The 27,446-nt window shown below is 52.8% G+C and overlaps 1 protein-coding gene across 1 annotated transcript in view; it reads left to right on the forward strand.

The window, feature by feature from the left end:
- MYT1L (myelin transcription factor 1 like) overlaps nt 1-27,446 on the forward strand; it is a 272,202-nt gene that overhangs the window by 545 nt on the left and 244,211 nt on the right. The window lies entirely within an intron of this gene.

Raw genomic sequence — 27,446 nt, forward strand, 5'->3', positions numbered from 1 at the left:
TTCATCAGTTGTGGTTTGGAGAGCTGGGGGTGGAGGCCGGCACGTGGCAAGTGATGCTGCCCGGGGCAGCACGGTTCTCCTAGGGACTGTCGTAAGCTGGAGGCCGACATGACGGTACCGTGGGCCTGGAGCTGACGCCGATGCTCTGGCTTACCTTCTCAGTGCCCACCCTCACACGTTTCACACATGTGGCCTTACCGAGGGGAAACACGAAGCTCCTGGGGGAAGGTACTTCCTTAGGACGCTCTATGAGGCAAACTCGGGCACGCCTCCTAAGGTTCATGTGCTCCAGTGATTCGTCCGTCTGTCCACTACCCATTTGCCCGTCTGATGCAGAGGCACTCACTGCGCGGTGGAGGTTAACGGCCGGCGTCAGCCCCCGAGCCGCCCGGTGGGTGCCGCCGCCTCTATGGGCTGCATGAACCAGCGCCATAGGTCTGCTCTTCTGTCTCCTCGGCTCTCCCCTGTTCTCTTCCCTGACGAGCCCACTGCACCCATCGGTTCGCCTTTGGACAGGTGTTATCTTTAATCATCATTTCCCTGGAGTTTTTTTTAAAAAAATCTACTCACATTGAATGTTAAAGCCCTGCTTGACTTCAAAGCCAGTTACAGGTTCTGAATTATAGGTGTTTCGTATGTGTAACCTTGTTTTGTCCAATCCTGTCGAGTTTTACTCAAAGGTTAAAGAATGTTTAATGGAATATTCTGTATGGGTCTAATCTTTGAATGTGGATTCATTGAATTGGCACCTACGGCCTGGAGTTCAATGTTCACACTTAAATGATGACTGTCAACACGGCGTCCTGTAAAGCATTCCGATACAAACCTCACCATGAATTCGTGAAATGAAACAAAAAGGAATTAGCTGGTTTGCAAACAGAAGTCATGTTTACATGCAACAGACTCGGCTTTGAATGGGCTTCTCAGCTGAGGATGGGCAGTAGGTGTCGAGAAGTGCATGCTTTCAAGGTGTGTGGTTGAGCTTGTTCACAGCAGATGGGGAGGCAGCCCCGGAATTGATTGGTCTGGGGGGTGGGGCATGGCCAGTGCTAACGGTCCCCGGGGCCTGCACACCGGTCACGTGGCAGTGATAACAGCGGGGGCACACCCAGGATGCACCTGTCACAGAACATTTCACGTGTGCCGTTCCATCTTCACTAAAAATCAGCATCTCCCTGCAGGGCGGGGGTGATAACACATGTAAGCCAGCGTGCAAGAGCTCTGCAAAGCAACAGTGATGCTCACGTTTACACTCTGAGGTTCCGGATGTTTCTCCTCCATTCTCTTGTCCTTTAAAGATTAATGTTTGGCCTTGAGGGAGTTATCAGTGTAGAGTTGCTGTGTGTGTGTCATACATACTTTCGTCCCCGGGTGATGAAATAAACAGTGTAGCATTTCCAAATGGGAACACAAATGCGTTGGGACAGTGGCTTCCAGGAGCAGAGTATCAATCTTCATAGGATCATCTATACGGGGTGAATGTGGACATCATCGTACTGCATAGATGGGGGCACACAGACTGTCTGTGAGGGTCCCAACAGCGAACATCTTAGGCTCTGGGGCCACACGGTCCTGGAGCAAGTACAGCAGGGCATGCTGTGGCAGAGCAGCCCCGGCCCTCTGTAACCACATGGCCGTGTTCCGATAAAACTTTATTTACAAAACCAGCAGCAAGTGGATTTGGCCCTCAGTTTGCCCATCCACAGCAAGTACGTAAATTAAGACGTCCTAAATCACCACAATCACTTTTGGAAAATAGAATATAACTGTTAACTCTCTTTGCAAATGTTATTACTTGCACACTCACGCAGCAGGGTCAAACTTAGGGCGTGTTGTCCCACAGACGAGCATGCTGTGGCTGCGCTGCGCCGGCCAAGCAGTCAGGATGCAGCTGGGACAGAAGCTGCAAGACGGCCACGGAGAGTGGCCGCTCTATCCGTAGGAGTCAGGGCAGAACACAAGACGCCTGAAAGATCTGAAGAGGAGGGAACGCTTCTGGTACTTTCAGGCCTACATCATCAGCCTGCCCGCCCAGAAACAGCTTTAAATCATCCTGAAAACTGGATGGGAAGTAAAATCAAATTAAAACCAATGCCCACAGCTGTCCACCTCGGACATGCAGGGAGTTATGTGTCAAACCCACCCCACGGGGCAGACACTGCACCAGGTGCTCGGCGAGGCTGGTGTCCTGATTATGTTTGTATTACGTACAACCCACGCCGCGGTGCAGGTGCCGGGTTACGGGGAGGAACAAACCACACAATTTGGTAAAATGTGATCCATCCAGGCTGTTTTCCGGGATATGCTGTAGCTCCAAACCGCAAATGCAGAGTACATGGAATAAAATACCGAATACAAAAGAGAATTCTTTTAAATTGCAATCGATTTGACATCAGAAGCTCGATAAAGGGATTAATCTTGAGAATGACTTTAATGATGCCACAGATTATTTTTTAAAGGGCTATTGTATGAGTGTCTCAAACTTACCTTATTTGGTATGTGAATTAATAGTATATTTAGTTAAAATTCAGAACATTAATTGATATTTTCCATGGAAATGATTTGCCAGAATGCATGTATCCTTAAAGCAGCACTTTGAGAATTCATAAATTGTTTCAGAATAGATCAGAACAGGAGAGAATGTGTGGTAGAAAATGGTGGAAACACAAATCACAGACGTGATGTAGCCGATTGACCCTAAGTAGTTAGGAAAAGACAGGTCTGCTAGTCTCACATGGAATCAGTGTTGGGCAGAAATTTGGGTAAAATTTCTCCCCCCCCGCCCTCCCCCTCCCCCCCGCCGCCCCCCTCCCGCCCTCCCCCAGCCCATCCCCCCGGCGTCCCTCCCGCCCCCCGGGCGTGTGCACCAGCCCTGCCCCGAAGGAAACACGCGTATGCTGTCAGCACCGCCTTGGCCTTCCCCGCACGCGCCCTGCTTACGTGAAGCCTTTGACGTCGGCCTCCCTTTCTCCCAACCCCCGGCGCCCCTCAAGGCCCATCACAGTGTGGGGGTGCCGCCCCTGCCGCGTCTGGGGGTGCTGCTCCTGCCGGGTCTGGGCGTGCCGCCGCTGCCGGGTCTGGGGGTGCCGCCCCTGCCGGGTCTGGGGGTGCCCACCGCTGCCGGGTCTGGGGGTGCCCACCGCTGCCGCGTCTGGGGGTGCCGCCGCTGCCGGGTCTGGGGGTGCCGCCGCTGCCAGGTCTGGGGCGGTCTGCCCTCTCGGGAGCCCTGGTCCTCCGCTGCTCGCAGACGCCGTAAGGGGAGAAGAGTCTCCTGACGTTTAAAGGACAGGGGTGCTGCTTTCTTAATAAAATGAATTGTCGAATCAATTCCTGTAAATATCATCCATTACCATCAGTGTGTGATTTTGTGCGTTTGTGCAGCACATTTTTGAGTCAGTTACTATATGCCAGACATTGCCGATACAAAAAATGGAATTCTAGAACTCTGGCACCAGGCTGTTCACGTTTAACCCTTTGATGGGAGGGGCGCACATGCTCCAACAGATAACAAAGCGAAGAAGCGCGCACCGTGAAAAGGTCTGTAATACAATCCAGCCCCAGAGTGGGTGAATCGAAGTGTTCAGGGGAATAGGGTCCTGGGGGATTAACGCCCAGGCCGGACTCTGAGGCGGCTGTCGCACTTTTCTGGGTGATGGCATTTTAGACGTAGCACCAGCCCGTCTGGGCAAGGGCAGGCAAAGCAGGAGAGGCTGTGGGCTCCGTGAGTTCGGGTTGTGCACTGTGGGCGGTGGGGACCCGGGGAGTTTAAGGGGAGACATGAGCTGGCCTTCCCCTGACGAAGGCGCGTGAAGGGTGAACTAAGGAGCAAGTCCGGAGACTGTCGGGCGTCCGGGGTGGTTGCGGGTCTCAGCCAGGGCGGGGCTGGTTGGGGTGAAGGTGCAGGTGTCTGTGCAGGAGTGTGGTGTGCAAGGGGTGTGATGTGCAAGCCAAGCAGACACGCTGTCGTCGTGGCTGACCCCTAGAGCGTGACGGGAGAGCACAGAACGGCTCGTCCACTCAGACGTCCAGAGCTGCGGCATTGTCACCTGTGACACAGGTGTGACACAGGAGGACTGCTCGCCACCCGCCAGGGCCATTGATGGCGGCATTCAGCACTGCCTGTGGCGCCCGGGGCCGGCTCGCAGCCCACACTCCGAGACACTGACTGTCGTCACTGCTCAAAAAGGGCAAAGACACAGGTGCTTCGTCATAAAGATTAAGGCACAAATAATCTGATTTGCATCTGGGCTGTGCGCTCCGCTACCCAAATCAAAGTACCTCTGCTTCCCAAGCTGCTGTGTAGACAGGAAGGCGCTCTACAGTCTGTACAAAGATTCAAGGCTACTTTGTTAAAGAAAAAACCAAGATGCAGAAAAGAAGCAGAAATATGAACACATGTACATACATTTGCTGGTCTTTGCATAAAAATTCTAGACAAGAAGAGAGTAGGAACATTCGTGTGAGCAGTTACTGTGCAGAAACAGGCAGGTACGAGGGCGGAGTTTTCTTTTTAGTTTTTAGTTCATTTGTTTCTTCCTTTTGCTTTTATGTTTGCACCATGCAAGCGGATGGAAGGAGGGACGGGAAGGGAAAGGATGGGATGGGAGGTGACGGGGGACCCAGCTCACTCGTTGGCGGCCTCTGCACCCTGACTCACCTGCTCTCCACGCGCCTGCCCTAAAGTCTTCTCCATTAAAATCTGTCTCACAAAATATAAAATGAGAATCTAGATCATTACTTATTCACTTACTCAGTAATAGAAATTATAATTTAAAATCTAGAGTTCCAAAATTATTAAAAGAAAGTATCCTTTAAAATAACATTCAGGAAATAACAATGGATGAGAATGAATGGAAAAAATAGCAGCTGTCGGAGAAGAAAGTCTTTGGATAATGACGGGAAAGTGATTTGATACCTCAGTTACGTCTTAGACATTAAGAGATCTGCAAAGAACCTTTATGGGTAACTGGGGGACATGTAAATAGGAACTGTGTATTTTATGATCTGATTGGAACAGTATTCACTTCTTTTCTTGTTAACATTACACTTAGGTTATGGAGGAGAGTGTGGAGGTTTTTCCCTAAGGAACACATGTTGAGGGTTTAGGTGTGAGTGGCCGTGATGTCTGCAGGCTGCTTTCAGATGGTTCAGAAAAATGTGTGTGTGTGTGTGTGTGTGTGTGCACGCACAGGTGCATGTGTTTGCAGGGTGTGTGGGTGTGGTGTGGGTGTGGTGTGGGTGTGGTGTGGGTGTGGCGTGTGTATCCACATGCATGTGTGAGGGAGGGAGCACGTGGGTGTGTGTGTCTCTGTGTGTGTGCTATGGTGTGTGTATCCGTGTGCACGTGTGAGGGAGGGAGCACGTGGGGTGTATCTGTGTGTGGCTCACGCGCCCCTCACACTTGGCAGGATGTGTCATATGGTCCACGTGGACACAAGGTGAGCACTTATCCCTCAGACGTCCACGTGAAGCATGACCGAGAGGGAATGCAGCCCCCCCACCACCACGTAAGGCTCGCTGTCCTGGGTGGAGCCTCCCGTCCTCCTCCCGTCGTCAGTGCGGCCGTGACAGCACTGAGCACGCCTGACTCACGGGCGAGGAGCAGCGTCTGCATATGGAGAGACCCTCCCAGCCCGGACCACGTATCCGTGCAGGGCTGACCCTGAACTTGGAGTGCAGGCTTCTTCCACTCGCTCACACCGCACCTACTCGACTAATTAGGGGAAACCTTGTGGAACGGGGATTCTCGGCCTGGTGATTTGCACACAGAGGGGCACACTTACCACGGCCCAGGGTACCGGAAGTCCCTCCTTTTGAGAAACAGTGCGCGTGCTCTCCTGAAAAGCTCGTCTGTCCTCTGGCGATAGCTTGTCTCTCTCTTCACGTGCTGGAACCTCACGCAAAACATCAGACTGTTATGAGCACCACACGTCTCCTGGCTCATTCACGCAGAAGACCGAGGGGCAGAGTCAGCGCCCTGAGCCTCCTCTATAGGACACCAAACAGAGCAGAAAACACACACATCACTGACCCTCAGCCACTCGGAAGGCAGGTGCCGGTGAGCCTGGGGAGCGTGGACCCGCCAGGCCGCCGAGGGAGCCGCCGAGGGAGCATGATGCCTGCACACTTCGTTCCGCGCTGTCCAAGCCTCCTTCGCCAGACAGTGTGCATCAGATCAGCACAGGATTAGATGAACACTGACGGCGCGGGGAATGATAGCCTCCGGACTTCCTTCAAAAGATCAGAAGAAGCAAAAGGGAATGAATGAATGAGGGAGGGAGGGAGAGAAGGAAGGAGGGAGGGAGCATGGAGGGCAATAAAAGATAAAAACACAGACTTCGTTCTGGGAAGAAACATACCTACCTGCATGGCCTCAAGTGCTCAAAAGCATTACTGATCGATATAATAAAGTAATTACCTAATTAGCCAACTTCACCACGAAGGGCTAAATTGTGCTCACTATTCTCTGTTCAGTATCCATCAGAAAATTGCATTTACATTAAACATGTGGGCGCATCTTTAAATTATGGGAGTCGCGTGTTGCCGCAGGGAGGGCACTGCGCCTCCGTTCGCCGCTTGGGCAGCGTCCCGTGTAGAGATCCCAGGACGGGGAACGTCCGTCTCTCAGCGAGCAAGATAAGCCGGGAGCGGGCCTCCTCCCTATGCGCACTGCAGACTGTTCCTGGCTTTCTCGTCCGTCAGGCACCTGCGGTGACCCCTCGGCCCGTACAGGCAGTGGGCGGCGGCGCGTGAGGTCAGGGTCCTTCGTCTGTTTGTGTCATTTACTTTCTGGCTTCTCGCCACCACAAGCAGAAGATACAAACTGTCTCAGCTGTAAACCCTTCAAAGGCTTTGTCAGAAACTCACAGCGAATGCCTTGCCCTCACGGAGAGGGCAACGTGTAACTTGAGGTGTGACCATAGTCGGCCTGCAGCGGGTCCCACAGCCTGGACTCGGCCGGCTTCATCCCTGCCGTGCCGTCTAATATGCTCCCCGCAGCCCTGTGTCTCCCACAAGCTACTGTTAGACTAGAGGCCTAATCAGGCTCGTGTCTTTTTTGTAACTATCCCCTTATCTCATCAACAAGGAGGAAGCACATAGAATACGTCGGGTCGGCGCCCTCTGCTCAGTGTTACATTGGTCTGTGGGCACCTGTGTTGTCCAGGTTACCAGCCTGACCCTCCATCAGAAAGTCACCTGTCAGCCTGGTCACCTCACGGTTGAAAATGATGCCCATGGGTGCTCACTGCCTCGGTCTACCATTTCGTGAGGTTGACCAGACGGAAATCTATCGTGTCTTCTTGATTTATTAGCTGGAATCCTTCTAGTAAGACAATGTTCCTTCATCAAGTATTTGGCTCCTTTTGTATACAAAAGCGATATAAATTCTTCCTTCACCCTACCCCCTTTCCCCACGACAATAGCCTTCTCTTTCCATGGGGATCTTAAGTTCTTCGAAGTGAAAAGACATTCATTATAGCAAAAATCTGGTGTCACCTGAGGTTTTGCTTCTGTCTGCGAAGCCCACCAAGTCTTCCCTAGGTACACACTAAGCGACGGCGATTTGGTCTGAAATTAAGACGTGCGTGTGCTGTGTCGTGGGCACGCGCATCATCTCATTGAAACTTCTCAACAGCGCCATATGGTTGAGATGCGGATTATCTCACCCGCAGATGAGGAATGCGGGTCGCCTCTTGGCCACGGTCACCTGTCTGGGAAGTGCCGCCCAGGGGGCCCGCCCGGAGCACCAGCCCCGTGTCTGAGCCCCTCAGCTGAATTCACCAGCTGCTCACCGCATGTTTCCGAGAGTAAGGAGAGAAGAAAAAACGTAGCACGGGGGAGGGCACCCCAGAAGAGATGCACGTTATCAGCTATTCCGTATCGAGAGTGTAGGCAGGGCAGGCACGGCGCCGAGGTTGTTAACGATCATCGGGTTGGTTACCTGGGCCGTGATGGTGGGGCTTTAACGTGAGGCCCGATCCCGGCCACACCTGCTGCGCGGTGCCTGAGGGGAGCATCTGCGCCTTCTGTGGCTCGCCTCTTCCCGCGTCCCGACGCACCTTGCACCCCTGCAAGAACTCAGGAACTGGCGCCTGCAGTGTACACGTGGGCCAGTCGGCACTGGTGCCCGCGAGGACGGGGGCGGGGAGGAACCGCCACGCAGACCGTGGAGCCCGTGCAGAGGCGGCGACCTGGGCAGGACACCCCTCGGACCACCACGCAGACCACCTGTGCGTTCGGCCCGTGCCGACGAGCAGCCCCACCATCAGCACAGACCCCCTCCTGCCTCCCCGAGCACTAAGCTGGACGCGCATCCTGGCTGCGCCCCACTGTGGGCCCACGGCCCCTATGCGGCCGCTCAGAAAGCCACGTGGCTTGGTGGTTTGAGGCAGGGGTGGGCGAACTCCTTCTGTGGTGAAAGGAGTCCTCTCCGACCACGTAGACTGTTCCCACTACAACTGTAGTGACTGTAGGCCCAGGACAGGACGCCCGCGGGCGCGCGTGCAAATGGCCAGTTCTGCGGGGAGTCCTTCCACGCCGAAGCCCTCTGCCCCTGGCGCTCCCGCCGACGGAGAGGCCCTGCCTGACCCCACGAGCCCCGGCCCCGGTCGGGGGTCACCGCCACGCTCCGCTGACCCTTCCTGGGGACATCAGTGCCTTGACACACGGCTCCGAGCACGTATGTGTGCGCACGTGTGTTTGTGTCCATATGTGCCCGTGTGTGGACACGTGTGCACACGTGTGCGTGTGTGTGCGTGCGTGTGGCGGGGGGCGGGAGGAGGAAGCAGAGCCCTTGCTGAATAAGCCGGCGTGGCCGCCTGAGCTCCAGCCGGACCCGGGACGCGGCCCGACGGCCCCGTGTGAGGACGAGGGGACCGCGGCGCACACTTCCGCCGGGCGGGGACCGCAGCCTGGGGCGGGCGCCCGCGCGCCACGCAGGCCGTCGCACACGCCTCGGGAATCCGCCAAACCTCCCCGTGCAGAGCCTTTTCCGGGAAACAACACAGGGAATCAGCAGTTTTCTTTTCTCTCTTCTGTTTTAATCTGACTGCCAAGCACCAAGGTGCGTTCAGGATTCATCTCACTGGCTGCACCCAAACCCCCCGGCCGCGGGCAGGGTGTGAGTGACAGTGGCGACACATGCGACAGCACGAGCGCCCCCCGGGGACCAGGGCTGGCGGCGCTTCGGTGACACGCGGGGCCGGGGGTGGGCGGGGCGGGAGCCGTCGGACACGGGCCCGCCGACGCAGCCGCGCTCCGGGGACTAGTGACGCCCCACGTCCGTATGCGCCGCTTTTCCTTCCTCAGGCGTTTGCACACGGTGGTGAGCTCTCGTGTGTGCACGACACGGTTTCAGTGCGAGGCGCTGCAGGCGGAGAGTCACCCTGGCGGGAAAAGTGACGCCTGTCCTCCCAGCTGGGGCGGTGCGCGCTGTGCTTTACTGCGGTCCGAAAACGTGTCTCCAGCTCCCGACCCCGCACGGTGTCCGCCGGCACGCGGGACCCACAGCCCCGCGTGGGCAGGACCGTGGGCAGGACCCGGGACCCACCGCCCCGCGTGGGCAGGACCGTGGGCAGGACCCGGGACCCACCGCCCCGCGTGGGCAGGACCGTGGGCAGGACCCGGGACCCACCGCCCCGCGTGGGCAGGACCGTGGGCAGGACCCGGGACCCACCGCCCCGCGTGGAAAGGATGCAGGACCCACTGCCCCGCGTGCGACCCAGTGAGATCCCAGGGTTTCTTCCCAAATTGGTAGAAACAAAAGGCAAGAGAAAAGCTGTTTTTTTGTTAGAAACCTTGGCAAAGTCCCACCAGAGCCGGCTGGCTTCTCGTCTCGGGAGGGTCTCCGGGGAGCTCAGTACTCATGGGGTCCTCGTGTGACGTCAGCCCTGGGGCCCTGCTGGGGGGTCCTCGTGTGACGTCAGCCCCCCACCGCCTGCCCCAGAGCACCCCGCTGTCACCCCGCTGTCACCCCGCTGTCACCCCGCTGTCACGGTGCACAGCTGGGCGGGATGTACTCCTCAGCCCCCTCCCCGCCAGGCTAACTGAAGGGCAGGGAGAAAGGAGAACAGAATTCCTCTCTTTTGGGAAGGATGGAGACTCTCCAACGATTCCAATGAATTGAGTGCAATAAACTTATAATCTACATTTAATTTTTAGATTAGACCTTTATTTCAGACTTGCTCATGAAAATTGAATAGGATGAGTTTCACTGAAAATATTTTACATAAAGACATGTGATTCTCAGTTATTTACATGTGCTTACGTATCCTTTTGAGAGCAAACTCCCCCGTTTTGGTCTAATTTCCAGAGCAGGACTCCTGTTGTGAGCAGGGCGTCACAGGCGATGGCGGCATTTTCAGGGGCCGCGGTCCTGTCTGGGAAGTGCGCCCTCTGGTCCTGCGGGACCCCAGTGTGGACCCCGGTGTGGCTGCGTCCACTCTACCGCTGAGGACTCGTTTCTCCCGACTGCGGGGTGCGGAGGGCTGTCAGTCCCCAGGGCAGCCGCCGCCCCCAGCCCTGCCTTCAGACGGGAACTGGGGACCAGGACGTCCCCAGTCCACGAGCTGAAATTCAGAAATATCCCCCTGGGGGAGCTTGCCAGTCTGCTTGTTCCAAATTTGTTTCTCACATTTTCGGGCTTTATTACGCAGCTTCACAAATCTACTTTGTACAAAGGAGCAGCACATCTGAGATAATAATAATTGTTTAAAGTGAACTTGCTTATCTTTTCTGCGCCAGACACCCACGATGTGATTTGCTGGGTACTCTCATTTGATCACTTTTAGGGTCTAGAATTAGTATCATCTCCTTGTAACACAGGAGAAAAGTCGGGCTTGGTGAGAAGGAGTCACACAGATGCCAGCCCTGATGGAACAGGGTTTGAAATCCCAGATAGCTGGGGCGCCTGGGGGCCTCAGCCAGCCAAGCGTCCGACTCTGGCTCAGGTCATGATCTCACAGTTTGTGGGTTCGAGCCCCGCGTCAGGTTCTGTGCTGACAGCTCAGAGCCTGGAGCCTGTTTCAGATTCTGTCTCCCTCTCTGTCTGATCCTCCCCCACTCATGCTCTGTTTCTGTCTTAAAAAAAAAAAGAAAGAAAGAAATCCCAGATGCCTGGCGCCTACACTCATTGGTGGAAGTGAGACACGGTGTGTACAGAAAATAAGACTGTAAAAAGCCATAGTCGGAATTGAAAGCGTGAGCAGTGAGGACCGCGGAGAGACGGTACAGTGGCTCAAGGCTCTTCCATAGCGGGTCACGGCCTCGCCCGGGAGCACGAGGCGCAGAACGTGTGCAGGTCGCCAGCAGATGGTCCTATTGTGCCGAGTGCGCCCTGTGCGGTGGGAAGAAAGGGTTGGAATCCGGAGGCAGCGTATGTGCCGTGGGAAGATCGAGGCTTCACAGTCACACAGCAGGTCCTGATTCCAGGGCAGACGTTTGGGCAGGTTTGACCAGGTAATGAGGCAGGGGCGGCCCGAGCGCCGGTGGCCAGGACGCATTCCTGCTGTGCCGTCCCTTGCGGTCGCCATCAGCATGTGGTACGAATTCATAGGGAAACATCCTGCCTCTCACTGCCTGTCTTAAAAAATAGGTGTTCAGAAGGACATCTGGGTCATGTCTGAGGGTTCGGAAGGTCACAGACTTGACTCTTGTGGCCAAAGTCCCATTCGTGTCACCTTAAAACCTTTTGATGCCCAGCAGTGACATTAAGCACCAGGAGGGAGATGGCCTTTCTCAGATACTTTAGATACTTGGCAATTACAGTACAAAGGATTTTTTTTTCAATTTCCCAATTATAAAAATCCAACCCAACAGTTTTTGGAGAAAGTGGTCCTAAGGCTTATGAAACTGCCTAAGTATTTACTTCATTCTTCAGGTAGTCTGTCAATACCTTATGAATTTAAGGCAGCAACACAGGCTGCTTTGAATTTTCCTAGCTGTTGAGTGCAGCTGGCTTTCTCGTGCGCCCGTGGTTGGCACGTGCTCGCTGCACACCAGGCTTCCGGACAGGCTCCCTGTACTCTCTGACTTCGCCTGAGCCCGCTGACCCCACGAGCGGAGTTGTGGTCTCCAAACCCAACAGATGTTTTGTAGGGTTACCTCGATGAGCCTCTGAACTGCATCCAATGTTCCTGATCACCGTTTACAGAAATTTCCCACTTCCTTTCCACTGCACCCCTGTCCCATCCTCTGTCGGCTTCGTGTCTGGGCATCCCCACCCCGGCCACTGCCCTGCTCTGCCAGCCCGTCCGTCGTCTCTTCCACCCCCATCTGCGGCACTCGCGGTGTGCTGAGGACCCTTCCATCTGCCCCCCCCCAGCTCTGCTCTTCTGACTAAGCTCCACACTGTAGATCGAAGAGCATCCTGACCTGACACTGACCGATGCCCCAAACCCACAGCGTGAATGTGGCCTCTGCAGGGGTCCAGTCAGACAAGCTGGACTCCGGGGACTGTCCCCGCCTCTTCCGCTCATGGGCATGCCCTTCTGAGGTCGGTTCCAGACTATTGTGTGCCCCACCCTCTGCCGCCGGCCCTGCACCGTCTCCCCGCGGCCCCTCCACGGTGCCTTAACCACATTCCTTGGTCAACCGTGTCCCTCAGGTCCTCTTCCCACAGCTTTCATGATAATCCAAATAAAATAAGAATCCGTCCATGCCACTCCCTTGCTTAAAGTCTTTCACAGCATCCCCGTCACTTATGGGATTGAATTCTTTAACAGGGTCTGAGGCTTATGATCATCTGGACCCCGCCCACGTCCCCAGCTGCCACTTCACACCATGCGGCTGACATACTACGGTTCAGCCACCTGGGGGTGTCGCCCAGACACCTGCCGCGGCTTGTGGCGCCTTTGCACCTGCTTTCTCACCTCTGCCCGGGATGGCATCTTCCCTCAGTCTTCCGTCCTGCCTACTGTTGGTTATTCATCATACCTCTGTCCCGCCCCCCACCCCCGTCCCCCGTGCGCTCCCCACCCACACACTGGTTTTGGTAATGATCATAACTTCCAGAGCGCTTATTTCCAATTATATATATTTTTTTATTAAATAGCATTTTTACCTTCCAGGTTAAATACTAAAGTCTTCCTTAGGGCCAAGAACAAATTCTGTTTTCAGCTTTGGCCCCTGAGGTCTGAAGGCTCTGCCACGGACTCAGCAGCTGGCACCAGGGACTGATGCGGCGCTCAATAGTATTGCCAGAACTGGGTACTGAGTGTGAGGGGGTCGCCCTGGCTGTGTCCGCTGTGAGCTAGCATGCGCAGGCTGCCTGAGCACTTGGGTGTCCTCCCACCCAATTTAAGAGAGAAGATCTTTCTGATCCAAACATTAGTAAAGCAATGACCTGTTCTCACTGTGGTATACGGCTCTGCAGAGCTTTTTTTATTTTTCTAAGCCACAAGTGGTTTAGGCCTTGAGTTCAACGAGAGACATTGAAGTCGGTCAAGTTGTAAAATCTTCCTTCGAATGTCATCCAAGGACGATTTCTAAGTTGTCTCGGACAGAGTAACGATTTTTATTTTTAATTCACTTATTTTATGACTGTAAACAAGTGCCTAATATTGTATTTTCTTACCTCATAAACTTTTACCATCCTGCCTGACATTGGTCCTTCAACCAGCCCCTCCACTTTCTCAGGTTATCCCCCTCCGTCCCCCGTCGGCCCTCCTTCCCCATCCCTCCTCCCTCCTTTGAGGGCATTTCCTCCACATATGAAGTCTGGCTCTGTGTTTTGCATCTTTGGACAAATATGAGATTGAAGAAGACATTAGGACGATACAGGGAATTCAAGTGTTAGAAGGAACAGATATTTTGATGTTATTAGGTTAATACTCAAAACAAATTATATCACCATGATCCGTGATGTGATTTGTAAGAAAAATCTCAATTGTATCAAAATGGGTGCCAGGCTGGGCTCTGCTGCGCAAGAGGCCAACGGGGGCAGGGGCAGGGCAGGGACAGTGCCCCCGTCTGGCCTCCCAGCTACGCTTGGCACGTTCAGCATCCGCTCATTTCTTTCCAGTTCACCGACCTCACTGCAGTAGATGGACAGCAAAAATCTGACTCGAGCTTTCTTACTGATATCAGGAATGACTGCCTTTGCCCAATTTTCAAAAACATCCAAAAGTTAAGAGGGAATGTGGATTGTCAGCATATATGCAGTCAGTCCATCTGCTTCCTGGAGAGATAGAAAAATCAGGTCCTGGAGCAAATAGCCCCAAGGAGCCTTACAACACTGGCCCTCTGTCGGCTGGTTAAAGGCTGCCCTCTTCAAGATAACTAGTGTCTCTGAGCACCTCCCTCTCCCCGCTCCCCTCTCCCCCGGCCCCTGTGGTGAAGCCCCTTTCCCTGCTCACCCAGTGTGCCTGAGACTGAAGGAGCCCAGAGAATGAGCCGGGAGAGAGGAAGGGCACAGTCTAGGCTGAAGCTGGGGTGTGTGCTTGGGCTGTTATCCATTTTGACGACACACCAGTTGAGTCTGTGGCACTGGACGGGCGGGCGTGGCCGGGGAGGCACGGCCCAGGTGGAAGGTAGTAGCACTGAGCCCGAGCTGGGAGCGTGGACTGGAAAAGTGTGGTCAAGCATCAGGCATGCCGACATGGGGTCTGTGGCACCATCAGGTGCGTCTCTTGGCCCTCAGGCCGCCACGTCTGTGTGCTGGGCCAGCCATCTTCTCCCCTGCCTGCTGGAGTGAGAGCAGCGTCCACAGGGGCTGAGGCAGCTCCCCGAGGTGCCCCCAGAGCACCCGACAGACTGTGGCCTTGAACCAGACCCGGGTTCTACCCCCTTCCCTTAGATTGGACAGACTCCAGGTAAAGGAAATAGGGAGTCAGTGCACAGCTCAGCAGAGCAGCGTGCGTGGACTCAGGGTTCACTGGGGTGAAGGTGCGTTTGGGCAGGTACATTCTCGGCACCTTCCTCCACGCGCCTCGCCTCGTTGCTGACCGTCGTGCAGAGATGTGGCACGGGCCGGGCACACGGTCAGCGCCGGCCGTCGGTGCCAGCCAGCGGGAGGGACTGTCACTCTCTCCTCCTGGTCTGTAAGGACGCTCTCCTCTTAAATTCCCTTGGGCCTCACCAGCACCTCCAGGGCCAATCTTACATGATTTGTATATGTTCCTGAATATGCCCCATTCAACAGTGGAGCTGGGAGTGAAGGAGAGAAAGAGCAAGAAGAAGGGAGGGAGGGGGGAGAAGGCAAGGACAGCGAAGAACGAACGCATGTGAACAAAGCTGAGGGAGAGGTTGTGGGGGGCCTTGTCCACCGGAGCACGTCAGTTCGCGAAAGGCGAGCGAGGCTGTGCCGGCCGCGCGGGGCCTGCCTGGCCAGGGAGGGGCTCGCTGTCCAGCCTGTGACCTACTGTCGGGACACAGCACGCTGTTTTCCGAGCACACGTGTGCCGTGCAGAAGGAGTCCGCGATGACACCATTGGGCACCCCTCAGATGGCATCCTCCTCTGGGTTTCACTCGGCGCATCTACTGGTCACGAGTTTTAAGAAACAATGCTGTGGAAAGACTTGTTTCCCGTTGTTTTCAGCCGTGTTCGACCCCGGAGCACCGTGCGGAGTGGCTGACGTCAGTGCTGTGCTGAACACAGACAGACAGACAGACAGACGAGCCCCTTCTCCAGCCCTCACTCCCGGAGCCTCCACATCCCCTGCTTTCACTGGGGAACTAAGACAAACACCCCTGCACCCAAGCCTTTTCTCTGTGCCTTTCGTTGGGAGATAATTATTAGACGTTTCCGCCTCTGTCCTTGGTCCCCCAGGTAGTTTATTCCGGCACCAGGCCCCGTGGAGCTGGTGAGCCCCCACAGGACGCGAGAGGTGCGATCCCGCATCCTCTTAAATTAGGGGTGAGCCCCCCACTCGGTGGCCTCTCACTAACTGTTTCTAACAGAATTCTCTGTCTGGCTCTTAAAATGAAGACACAGCTGGAGTTTAAAGTTTGCAGGGGGTGTCTGTGTTTCTTTCCTGAGGGGAAAGGGAGAGGCGCAGTGTTAAAATTAAACATCGGAAGCCCTTCTGGTGGCCGGGAGACATGGCACCAGATGGACCCGAGTCTTTACATGGCAGTGCCCTGCTGCCTGGTGGACGCAGCACCCTGCCACGCGCCACGCTGTCCTTGTCTGGGACGCGAGCATCCGCCTGCACCCGCCCGTGGCTGCCAGTCCTCATCCCGTAAGAGCTTGGCAGCCTGTCGGCGCGCCGTCCGCCTTGAGCCCGACGCCCCCTGGTCCTCCCGGATGTAAAGAACTCAGACTCCTTTGCAGTCAGATTAAGGCCACAAGCTGAGAGTCCACGGCGGAAGAGGTGGCTTCCGCTGGAAGGGGCTTGTCCCCGAGCAGAGTGCCAGCGGCAGGTTCTCGGGCTCATTCAGCCCTCAAGTTACACACGGACAGAGGCGGCCCGGGGCCCTGGGAGAGGCTCGCGCTGGAGCTTCCACCCTCCCTAGCGCCCCCGAGCGCACCTGCCCCAGGGCCTGGGTCCCGCATCGCCAGCCCACAGGGGCCACCGTGTGGCATCCGGGACGACCCCGAGTCCCTCCAGCGCTTGTTGGACGGGGATGCTGGTACAGACTTGACAACACCCAGGCTGAAATGGCTGTCTGATTGTGTTATTCATGATCACCAGAAGGAGAGTTTACTCTGGGAACGTGATTTGGTCATGGAATGCTCGCCTCCAAAATGCCTCTGTCTGAGAGATTTGCAAGGCCCTGGATCTTTTCAAGTCTGCCAGCAGCTGGAGTCCAGCTGCAGCTTTGGATGGGTTTTGAATGCTAATAACCGCAGTTGTCCCCAAGTCTCGTTGCTGAGAAATGCCATCTTACAGCGTCACTAGGCTGACGTGTTTTGGATGGCAAGTAACAAGCACCCGGGGTCCTTTCCTTTTCTTCTCTAAGTAACAAATTGATTGTGAGCCTCATGTTTATTTAGTGCCAGTGGCTTGGAGGACACTCAAGGTCACACTGGGCACTGCCCAGAGTTCTGTTCCAGAAACACCAAAGGAAAGCCGCATAAAGTGATGGTGTGGCTGACGTGGTCCATGTTTGATTAATCTGGGACAAATGCGGAGGGAGGTGAAGAGGAAGCATGGAAACGAGGCAGAATGATTACTGTTCGGATGTGCTTGTTAATGCTGTCGTTGTCTGATTCTTCCTGAATCCCCACGACAGCGCGAGGGCACGACACGGGACCGCCACCCACAGCGTTACAGAAGTGCCTTTTCCCCACTTAGCTCCGGTGGTCGTCTGTGGCGGCAGGGGGGCTGAGAAGCAGGTGCAGCCCTGGGCAGGGCCGCTCAGGTGACTCCCCCTCTCCAGCAGCCTGCTCACACGGAGGGTAGTCACTTCATTCTGAGGCTAGCAAATCCGTCACATCTGCTTCCTGGATGTTTAAAGGAAAAAACGCACTAATCTCTAAGCCAATTGCATAACATGTTGTAAAAACTATTTGAAGAAAAGTATAAGACAGTCTCCAAATGTGCCCACCTCATCATGTAGCTTTGCCGCTGCGTGGTGCCCACAGAGGCCCCGGAGCCGTCCTCAGGCGTTACCCAGCCCCAGGCAAGGGGCCCCGAACTTCCTCTGTTAACATAAGAAAATAGGCTCACAGGTACTGCGGGCTGTCACCCTCTGCCATGGGGTTGGACATAACGTTTCCGTTTGCTTGTTTTCCTGACAGAGGGGATAGGAGTCACCTGAACAGCGCCTCTGTTTTTGAGCTGACCACTGTCTAGAATCGCTTCATGGACATTCTCAGCCATATTTAAATGCTCCTAAATTGTTTTTGGTTTTAAGCCAAATTTATTTATGCAATTAATGCATATTTATCAAAATCTTATATACGTATAGGGGCTCCTGGGCGGCTCAGTCAGTTAAGTGTCCGACTTCAGCTCAGGTCGTGATCTCACAGTTCATGGGTTCGAGCCCCGTGTTGGGCTCTGTGCTGACAGCTCAGAGCCTGGAGCTGCTTCAGATTCTGTGTCTCCCTCTCTCTCTGCCCCTCCCCCACTCGCACTTTGTCTTTCTCTCAGAAATGAATAAATGTCATAAAGTTTTTTAAAATCTTATATTCATATAATAATCTATATTATAAATGTAGAGAATTTATTATATGTGTATATAAACATGGATATATTGTTGCACTACACTGATAACACGATAAATAATGTCCATATATTTGCCTAAGTATTTTTTTAAGTCTTTCCAAAGCTTCCATTTCAAATCCTCCTTTCCAGTGCTCACTCTCCCCACCCATCTCTCTCTCGGTCCCCCTTCTCTCTCCCTCTCTCTCAGCCTCCCTCTTTCCCTCCCTCTTCCTCTCCCTTTCTCTCCCTCCCTCTTCTCCCTCTCCCCCCGTCTCTCTCCTGTCTCTCTGTCTCTCTGTCTATATATACACATAGGCACACATTTTTAATTGGGAGACAAAGGCTGCCTCCTTCCTTTTCCATATGATCTTCTACCCTTTTCATTTTCAGTGCTTTTTCTATTTAAATCTGGCCCCGTGGAGCCCCTTCTTATCCCACCGGGATGCCACAGCGCAGCAAGTTCAGAAACAACAGGAAGGGAGCCGGAAGGCAGCCCTATTTTTATGATGCGTCTTTCATCCCCAGTGCTGCTTAGGGCCTGTTTCATACACAGAAGGGCTGGAGAGCTGGAAGGGGCTGTCCGCGAGCTCAGAGGCCATGCGTCGCCGACTCCATGTCACACCTTCAGAGCCGCTTCCGTGGCCCGCGTGGTCATCTGGGCCTTTAGTGTTATTTTTGGATACTGATCTCCCCAAAGGCCACTCGCTCTGTTCACACACTGGTTAGGAGTCCAATGAGAGTTAAGCACATTTATAGGTACATATCTTTTGAAGAAAGCAAACGTTAAGATAACTAGTCCTCATGATCACAGATATTTACAAGTAAACTTATATCATAATCCTATATATCTTCTTATTTTTTTCCCAGAGAAGACTTCTAGGAATAATTATAATTAAAGGTGTAATTCATTATAATATTGTTCGGAGTTTGCAGGCGAGGGAAGCACGGTGTATCGCTGATTTGTGAGTTTGTATTCTACACCTGCGTAGCCGCAGCAGTGAGATCCTGGCTAACCAGTAAAAGTCAACTGAAAATTAAAATTCTTAAATCTCCTCAGCCCCTTGGTCCTTGAGGAATTATCCCAGTGACTGTGCTTTTATAAACATGAGGCTTCCGACTTCCCAGCAGGCTGCACGCTCCACGGTCCCAGGGGAGGCGGCATCTGGCGGGAACGGGGTGGGGGGGGCTTCCCTTGGAGGTGGTGCCGCACTGTCCTCAGACTCCCAAACCGCCCGGCCCACATGCGGCTCCCACTCGGCTCCCAATGTGAGCCAACAGCTTTTGGTCCCAGACCCCAATCTTGCCGGCCCTTCCCCAAGCCGTCAGGGCCACGGATCGGATCACGGGGAACCGTGGGTGGCGGGCATAGCACTCGCCTTCTCTGGGCGGCGCAGTGTTACCTGTGCCGGGCACCACGCGCAGGGACAGGCCTGCCGACGGGCACCAGGCTGCCCAGACTGCTGGTCCGAGGGGCTCCCTGCAGACACTCCCCGGGCGACGCTCCAGCTTCCGCACCCCCACACAGGGAGAGGGCCGGCCCTGGAGCGCAGGGAGGGAGGAGAGAGCAGGACAGGCTGGTCCCTGCCTCCGGGGACCCCAGCCACGCCCCACCACGCGCGCCCTCCACCGTCCAGGGCAGCCTCCTCTGTCTGTGCCCGTCCCCGGGCGCCCGCTGACTGCACGCTGCAGGGTGCCTGGCCTCTGGCCCTCCGTCACTCACCACCCACCACTGCAGGCGCCGGGGGGAGACATCTCCCAGCCTAAGGCATCCTGGTGCCCAGGGGGCGGCCAGGCCCCAGGAGAGCCCCTGAGGTTCTGAGAGAGAAACTCTGGCTTCCAGGAAACTTGCAGTCAGGAAAACTGGGGAGGTAAACCACGTGGCACCGGTGCCGACCGTACAGAGGGCCGCCCTGCTGGGCATTCCTGCAGCACCCGTCCCAGAGGTCGTCTCCTCCTCGCTCGGCAGTGGTTTCCTAACCTCAGAATCCTTTCCTGAGAGTTACGGGATTTTCGGTTTGCTCCTTCATGACGTCAGCTGACAAGTGGTGGGCGTGGGGTCTGCAGCTCGTCAGTGCAGGTAGAGCTTTTGCAACATCTGGTCACAGGCGTGCGTTCTGACGGGAGTCTAGGCATCCATGGCATCGGGCCCTCGCCCCTGAGCTCCTCACCGGCCCGGGGAACCCCACCTCACATTTGGGGGTTAGCCTCACACTCAGCCTGAGGCTGCTGCTTCCCGTGGCATCACCACAAGTGACCATGGTTTGACCAAAAGTGTTTTGTTGAAATATCTGCAGAGTGATCGGTGTGCATACTGCTCGCGGCCGGTAAGCAGGAGCGGAGCGTGGGGGAAGACGGGTGGGGAAGCCAGCGCGCTGAAGCAGGGCCCAGCCCTCCAGGCGCCGGCTGGACCGGCGGCACTTGAGAAGGTCAGTGACTTGGGTCCTTAGCAAACAACAACCCGAGATGAAGTTTAAGTCTAGGACGAGATTCACATCGTTCTGAAATAAACTTCCCTATGCAAGAAAGACATACAACAATCATATTTTGTGTTGTGCAAAGAAAGTATAAACAGTATTAATTCAGAACTTCAAGAAAAAATAGGCAAAAATCATCCTTTTTTTCATGCTGTCTCTATCTCTCTCCTAGAAATAAATAAAAAACATTAAAAAAAAAAAAAGGGGGCGCCTGGGTGGCTTAGTCGGTTAAGCGTCCGACTTTCGCTTAGGTCATGATCTCGCGGTTCGTGGGTTCGGGCCCCGCGTCAGGCTCTGTGCTGACTGCCGGCTCAGAGCCTGGAGCCTGTTTCAGTCTGTGACTCCCTCTCTCTGACCCTCCCCTGCTCATGCTGTCTCTATCTCTCTCCTAGAAATAAATAAAAAGTATTAAAAAAAAAATCATCCTTTTTTGAAAAAAAAGAGAAGATGCTATTTTCCTGTATCAATTTGAAAGAAAACATTAAACTTTATATTGAAGAAAAGAACCTAGAGCCTCAAAATGGCAGGTTAAAACATCCTTAGGTTTTTTATCATAATTTTTAACTCTTTTTTTTTTCTTAAATTCAAGTTAGTTAACATACAGTGCAGTCCTGATTTCAGGAGTAGAATCCAGTGATTCATCACTTACATATGACACCTAGTGCTCAGCCGGGGTCCTCCTCAGTGCCACCCCCACCTCCCTCCAACAACCCTCCGTTCTCCGTATTTAAGAATTTCTGGGGCGCCTGGGTGGCTTAGTCGGTTAAGCGTCCGACTTTCACTTAGGTCATGATCTCGCAGTTCGTGGGTTCGAGCCCCGCGTCGGGCTCTGTGCTGACTGCCAGCTCAGAGCCTGGAGCCTGTTTCAGTCTGTGACTCCCTCTCTCTCTGACCCTCCCGACCCTCCCCTGCTCACGCTGTCTCTCTCTCTCTCTCTTCTAGAAATAAATAAAACATTAAAAAAAAAAAAAAAGAATTTCTTCTGGCTTACCTCCCTCTCTGTTTTTATCTTATGTTTCCTTCCCTTCCTCTATGTTCATCTGTTGAGTTTCTCAAATTCCACATATGAGTGAAATCCTGTACTTGTCTTTCCTGACTGACTTATTTCCCTTCACAGAAGACACTCTAGTTCCATCCATGTCATTGCAAATGGCAAGATTTCATTCTTCTTGATCGCCAAGTAGTATTCCATTACAGATGTATATAAACACCACATCTTCTTTTCCATTCTTCAGTCAGCGGGCACTTGGGCTCTTTCCATACTTGGGCTATTGTTGATATCGCTGCAATAAACATCGGGGTGCATGTGCCCCTTCGAATCAGCACTCCTGTATCCTGGATAAATACCTACTAGTGCAATTGCTGGGTCATAGGGTGGTTCTATTTTTAATTTTTGGTGGAACCTCCACACTGTTTTCCAAAGTGGCTGCACCAGTTTGCATTCCCAGCAACAGTGCAAAAGGGTTCCCCTTTCCCCACATCCTCTCCAGCACCTGTTGTTTTCCTGAGTTGTTCATTTTAGCCACTCTGACCGGCATGAGGTGGTGTCTCAGTGTGGTTTTGATCTGTATTTCCCTGATGAGGAGGGTTGCTGAGCATCTTTTCATGTTAGCCATCTGGGTGTCTTCTTTAGAAAAGTGTCTATTCATGTCTTCTGCCCATTTCTTCACTGGATTATTTGTTTTTGGTGTTGAATTTGGTAAATTCTTTATAGATTTTGCATTCTAACCATTTACCCAATATGTCATCTGCAAATATCTCCTCCTTTCATTGGTTGCCTTTTAGTTTTGTCATTTCCTTTGCTATGTAGAAGCTTTTGATCTTGATGAGGTCCCAATAGTTCATTTTTAAATCCCCCAAACTCAGTCCCTTAGTCTCCCTGTCCAGGAATTCTGCAGAGTTCTAAAGCTCCTCTGCCACCTTGCGGGTGCAAACAGCCTCTGAACTGAGATTTCCCCGAGGCTCACAGCACGCTTCCTGCACTGGACAGAGGGCCGCCTTGCCTGGTTCCAGCTCCCGACTTTACTCAACGGCGTGACTTGTGGCTGTTTGTAAAAATTAAACAAGATGTAAAAACCCTCAAAGAATGAGGATTGGTAATACCCCAAAGGACTTTTTCCCCCTGAAGGATTTTTTTTTTTAAGATTTTAAATAGCCGACTCTTCTCCTGATTTTCGGGTTTAATCGCTGCACCTGTGCTGGTGGTTTGGCAAAATCTCCATCACCACAGAGAGAAAGACTCTCCCAGAAGAACATGCCCCAGAGACTTGACTTGTGACACGTCTCCCACAGGAGTTATGAAGCATACGTGTAAATAAGGAAAAAGGGAGCCTGTGCTCCTTATTGGTTTAGAAGGTGGGGAGGGAATATCCTAATTATCCTATAAAACGTACTGCAACCACAGAGGCTATGAACAAGATATGAAACATTAAAATCAGCTCACATGTATTGACATGAAAATATATGCACACTGTGATTTTGACTATAAAGCAAGTCCTGGAGAGCGTGTGTATGTGACCCCAGTTACACGTGAACAAGTTGGCACACACCTCGTGCCTGTGTGGGTGTGGGTGTGGGCGTGGGTGTGGGGAACTGTCTGCTGTCCGTGGAGGAAGGCCGTTCAAATAACAACAATAGCTATGTCTTTGTGGGAGACATTTCCCGGACTTCATACCCTTCCCTACACTCCTTCACAGAAAACGTGCATCACATCATCATATTATGAAGCAAACACGTGGTATCAAGGTCAGAATATAATTTTTTGAGATTTTTTTGAAGAACCCAGAATTCTATAAATATACACATTTTGGTTAATTTTTAAAGTTTATTTATTTTGAGAGAAAGAGAAAGCCAAAGCACATGCACGAGCAGGTGAGGGGCAGAGAGACAGAGAGGGAGAGAATCCCAACCGGGCTCCATGCTCAGTGCAGAGCCCAATGTGAGGCTCCATCTCACGAACTGTGACATCATGACCTGACACAAAATCGAGAGTCAGACGCAAGACCAACCGAGCCACCCAGGCGTTGCCAGTTTGGTTAATTTTAAAACTGGATTTGATAACCTATTCCAGCGTGCAGTCCCCTCACTCTAAACATCCAGAAATGACGTCCAATGACCCTGGTTCATTTATTATCTTTGCTTGAGCTAAACAGAAGGAGCAAATGTCAGTACAAGAGCCAGTAAGTGCAGAATTGAATTAAATTGCCTTTTAAAAACGTCTTATCAGTTCCTGACTGTTAATCTGGATTAAATTTTAAAATGTCTGAAGGCACATTTTTCAAGCTTTGTATTTAATCCAAGTTAGAGGTGAGCCTGCATTTAACAATGATGTCCGTGAACGTATGTCAACATTTCCTTGTTCTGGGAGACCCTTGTAGGAGTCTCCTTCGTTCAGAATTTCAACCTGCAGATACACACGTGGTATAGCTAATGATGAAATGCTAGAAGAAATGAACAAGATACTTAATTTCTGCTGTAAGAGACTCCTTTCTAAATAAGTTTCTATGATACTTTACATTGTACTTTGCAATTTGTGTCTCATGATACAAAAGTTTTGACTGATCCTGGCTCCCTGCTCTGAAATGTTAAACTAAGAACAAGTAAATCCAAAACTAAACCAACACACTTGGGATAATTCAAGCACCTTTCTTTCCCCTGGAGAACATGAGTGACTTTAATCAAGAAAGCATTTCTTTTATCAAAACCCGGACACTGTTTGCCACAATGACAGAAGGATGAACAATATTTTCTAGTTGTTCTCTTCTATTCGGTCTGTAGCCACAATGTCAAAAGTGTGTATTTTTCTCCAGGGTACATGTGGACCCTTTCCGGGCGCCACGGTCCCACCCATGCCGGTCGTTTGTGACTCATATATGTTGTCCCTGGCATGAGTAGGCTACGGGTTGAATAATGACGGTGAAATTTCTAGAATACTGGTAATGGCACTCCAGTGACCAGGAATACATATGAGAAAAACAGATGTCCCGTAGCAAACCCGCATGCCCAGGCCCCAGACCCTCCCGGGCTTGGCCAGGGGCTCGCCTCCGGCCCCCACCCACCTGGGTGCACCCGCACCTGTCACTGCAATGGTCCCCACTAGGCATGGAGATCCATGGCGAGAATGGGTGTGGCTACTGAGGACGTGTCCCCGTGGACACAACCCGGGGTGGCCTGGCCAGCGAGAACCGGGTGCCTCCGCCAATGCCCTGGCGGGAGAACCATGGAGAACCTCCACAGCAAGCGGCCCTGGGCCCTGAGCAGCTTCACGAATGCTTCCTCTGCTGTGGAAGAAGCCGAAACAGGAACTGACACGGATTCAGGAAAAGTGAAGGCTTCGTGAGGAACATGAATAGAGAGGGAGCACGTATTGATGTTAGATCAACAGAGGCTGGGCTGTGCTGCCGACCGGCCTTTTCCTGACTGACTCGTGGGTCGTCTGGAGGGAGCGGGAGGGGATAATCTCTGATCCACGTTGCTCAGAAACTGTTACTTAGAGCTGAAAATGCATCTGCCTGTCGGAGATTCACAGCCTGGGTTTGAAGAATTTAGTGGCTTCCTGAGTGTCAGACCCGACCTTGCCAGTGAGAAGTGGGAGACCTGAGATTCTTCCCTCTGGGGACACCATGTGCCTCCGAGTCACCGCTGGGGGACAGGCGGTGGGGAGCCTGCCTTCTGGAGCCAATGGGCCTGTCTCCCCGGCTCAGCCGTCCCGCTTTCCCCACAGACCAGAGGGCCTCAAACAGAGAGCCCACCAGGAACGGCAGAGAGCCCGTCACCAAGGGCTGGCCACACCCAGTCCACACGGCCATGACCATGGAACCAGAAGGGCCCGCTCTGCCTTCTCTGTCCACCTTATCACACTCTTCCTGGCCCTCTGGTCATTTATCGATGATGGTATGCCTTCACTGCCACTTTACGTAATGAAGCCTTTCTCCATAGAGGACATCCTTATCTACACATCCTCTGTCCATCCATCCATCCGTCCATCCATTTATTCCTGTATTCAATCAACAAATGTAGGACTTGTGTCATATTCTGGTAAACAAGACCTGAGAGTTCCTTCCCCGAGCCAAGTTCACACATTAGCAGGTTACATAGACAATGTAAGAAGTAATTGGAATAAATTAACAAATGCCATGTCGGGGGGACCAGGATGCTGTGTGGCCATGAGTGGAGGGAGCCCAGCTTGGTCTCGGGGCCAGGGACTTGAGAGGGACAGTCCAGGAGCAGAGGCAATCAGGAGTCAGATGTGTGGAGGCCTGAAGGCAGGAGAGCTCATGGTGCCTTGGACGAAGTATGTTCATCCCAGCCTGGCGGACGCCGTGGCAGGGACTGGCGAGCAGTCGGTGAGAGACCCTGCTCTGGAATCTACACCGGGGAGTTTGGATTTCAGCCGAGGAAGCGGGGAGGCGTGGGTGACTCTTCACAAAGGACCGAAGTGGCCACCCTTCTCTACTAATGATGCCCCAGCCTCCATCTGGAAAGTGGATTTGACCTCAATGGGGAAAACTGAGAGCCTTTCCCCTGAGATCAGGAACACAGCAGGGATGTCCACTCACCACTGTTGTTTAACATAGTGTTAAGCCTCAGCAATCAGACAACAAACAAGAAGAGTTGCCTGACCCTTCGACATCCTCAGTCTTTTCCCCATAAGCAGGGAAAAGGGGCAGACGGACCCCTGAAGGTTTGGGAAATTCGACATCCCGTGTTATTATCACACAAATAACAAGAGCCTTGAGCTCCTTGGACCAAAGGCCTTGGAGGGGAGTGAGGCCTTGAGGGAGGCAGCCGGTGCTGCTCAAAGAAAAGTGAAATCTTCATCCTCCTACGAACAGATGAATATCATGATGTAAAAAATTCAAAGAAAGTATCCTCCTTTTTTAACTTTTACAGCGTTTCTTTCATGTTTGAGCATCTGGGGTGTTTGGAGTGTCTGCAAGCCGATGTCACCAGGCAGAGTCAGGACAAGGAGCTGGAGGAACGGGAGTCGGTCCAGGCGCTGGGGCCTCAGGCTCCCCCCCCGCCCCCCGCACCCGGGCCTTCGCTGGGTCAGACCAGCACCGAGTCAGAACACAGAAAACTCAGGGTGTACTGTGATTTTGCAGATTAACTGCAAAATGAATCTGCTATCTGTGGCCTTCTATTTTATTTATTTTTTTAAATTTATTGTTTTAATTCAAGTGAGTGAATATACAGTGTAGTCTTGGCTTCAGGAGTAGAACCGGGCGATTCATTGCTTCCCTGCTGTACCCAGTGCTCAGCCCGACAAGTGCCCTCCTCAGTGCCCATCACCCACCCGCTCCCCTCCGGCAACCCTCAGTCTGCTCTCTGTGTGGCCTTTGAACAGTAAACATTTTGTATATTGAGACATGAATGAAAGAGCTTTGCTCTCATAAGCGCTTACCAGGAAAAGGCTGTTGCTACAGTGTGTTCGTGCCCATGAAGCCCACATTGGGCTCGTTCTAGGAAATTGATTTCTTTGGGATTTAACCAAGAGAAATGACTTAAAATTAACAATATAAAAGATAAACACATTTAAAAATAATGAGTGGATCCGCTTTGATTGTTTCAAATGAATTTTCCCCCTTTGTTTTGCTAAATTCTGTACTTTTTAAAAATTCTACATTTTTTCCCATGATTTGTGAATGTTGAGTGAAGCTGGGCTTGATGAACATTAATTGTATGTAGGGGGATCATGCTACGAGTTTTAATGAGCCCACCTAGGACATCACTTTACACTGCTTGCTGTGATCTTCTGCAATCTGTAGAAAGTACCTTTGGAGATGAGCCGAGTCGGGGCGACTCAGCTCGCCAGCTCCCGGCCCGGGCGCTCAAACAGCACGCCTCCTAACGTGTTCCTTCTGTCCCCAGAAGAGAACGTGAGAA

This window comes from Hyaena hyaena, unplaced genomic scaffold, assembly GCF_003009895.1.
Source record: "Hyaena hyaena isolate Hyena2069 unplaced genomic scaffold, ASM300989v1 scaffold_552, whole genome shotgun sequence".
NCBI classification, from domain to species: Eukaryota; Metazoa; Chordata; class Mammalia; order Carnivora; family Hyaenidae; genus Hyaena; species Hyaena hyaena.